The sequence below is a fragment of the Sapajus apella genome, unplaced genomic scaffold, assembly GCF_009761245.1.
Source record: "Sapajus apella isolate SASKATOON/1434 unplaced genomic scaffold, GSC_monkey_1.0 scaffold10806, whole genome shotgun sequence".
Classification (NCBI taxonomy): domain Eukaryota; kingdom Metazoa; phylum Chordata; class Mammalia; order Primates; family Cebidae; genus Sapajus; species Sapajus apella.
In genome coordinates, this window is record NW_022447727.1 from 345 (window position 1) to 2,015 (window position 1,671).

Here is a 1,671-nt window from a genome sequence, read left to right on the forward strand (position 1 = left end):
AATATGGGCATTTCATAATAAAACGTAAAGTAATCTTAGCAAAGACTGGAATTTCAGATATGTGCACAGCTTGGCACTGTCACATGTAACCTGTCTGCTAGCAGGTTGATGGAGGTTTATTTCCATCTCAGTGTTGACAGACAGTACTGTCATGGGACGTTTTACATTTAATAAGTCCCTACAGCAGTTGTGAGCTAATCTTGAAATGCAGACAGCACAGACATGAATTTTACATTGTAAGTGGCAGGCTAGCCACAAATAGCTTTTTCTTCCCCTTTCAAAAAAGGAATATATGGCCGGGCGCGGTGGCTCAAGCCTGTAATCCCAGCACTTGGGGAGGCCGAGGCGGGTGGATCACGAGGTCAAGAGATCGAGACCATCCTGGTCAACATGGTGAAACCCCGTCTCTACTAAAAATACAAAAAATTAGCTGGGCATGGTGGTGCGTGCCTGTAATCCCAGCTACTCAGGAGGCTGAGGCAGGAGAATTGCCTGAACCCAGGAGGCGGAGGTTGCGGTGAGCCGAGATCGCGCCATTGCACTCCAGCCTGGGTAACATGAGTGAAACTCCGTCTCAAAAAAAAAAAAAAAAAGGAATATATGTATTTCTTTTTATTAAAATATGTATCAGGCTGATCACAGTGGTGCACACCTGTAATCCCAGTACTTCAGGAGGCTGAGGCAGGAGGATTCCTTGACCTAGGAATTCCTCAACCTGGCTAACACCACAAGACCCCATCTCTACAAAAAAAAAAATTTCCTGGCCAGGCGCCATGGCTCACGCTTGTAATACCAACACTTTGGGAGGCCGAGGGGGGCTGATCATAAGATCAGGAGTTCGAGAGTAGCCTGACCAACATGGTGAAACCCCAGCTCTACTAAAAATACAAAAGTAGCCAGGTGTGGTGCATGCCTGTAGCCCCAGCTACTGGGGAGGCTGAGGAGAGAACTGCTTGAACCTGGGAGATGGAGGTTGCAATGAGCTGAGATCACACCACTGCACTCCAGCCTGAGCCACAAAGCGAAACTCTGTCTCAAAAAAAAAAAAAAAAAAGGAGTTTCCAAAAAGGCTGGGCCAACATCAACGGTTTAAAAAAGCAGCAAGAGTGCTTGCTTCAGCAGCACATATACTAAAATTGGAAAGATACAGAGAAGATTAGCATGACCTCTGCACAAGGATAACATGCAAATTCATGAAGCGTTCCATATTTTTTTCAAAATAATAAAAATAAATAAATAAATAAAAAGCATCAAGAGGCCAGACACGGTGGCTCATGACTGTGATCTGTGCACTCTGAGAGGCAGAGGTGGGGTCCAGGCACCGTGGCTCAGGCCTATAATCCCAGCACTTTGGGAGGCCAAGGTGGGTGGATCACCTGAGGTCAGGAGTTCGAGGCCAGCCTGGCCAACATGGTGCAACCCCATCTCTTAAAAAAAAAGAGAGAGAGGCAGAGGTGGGTAGATCACCTGAGGTCAGGAGGTCAAGACCAGCCTGGTCAACTTGGTGAAAACACGTCTCTACTAAAAATACAAAAATTAGGCCGGGCGCGGTGGCTCAAGCCTGTAATCCCAGCACTTTGGGAGGCCGAGGCGGGTGGATCACGAGGTCAAGAGATGGAGACCATCCTGGTCAACATGGTGAAACCCCGTCTCTACTAAAAATACAAAACA

General features: G+C 47.1%; 1 non-coding gene across 1 annotated transcript; it reads left to right on the plus strand.

The window, feature by feature from the left end:
• Positions 1–1,106: 1,106 nt before the first annotated feature.
• LOC116548377 lies at positions 1,107–1,213 on the plus strand. The gene has a single exon (XR_004267411.1). It is a non-coding gene; the product is annotated as a U6 spliceosomal RNA (small nuclear RNA).
• Positions 1,214–1,671: the final 458 nt, after the last annotated feature.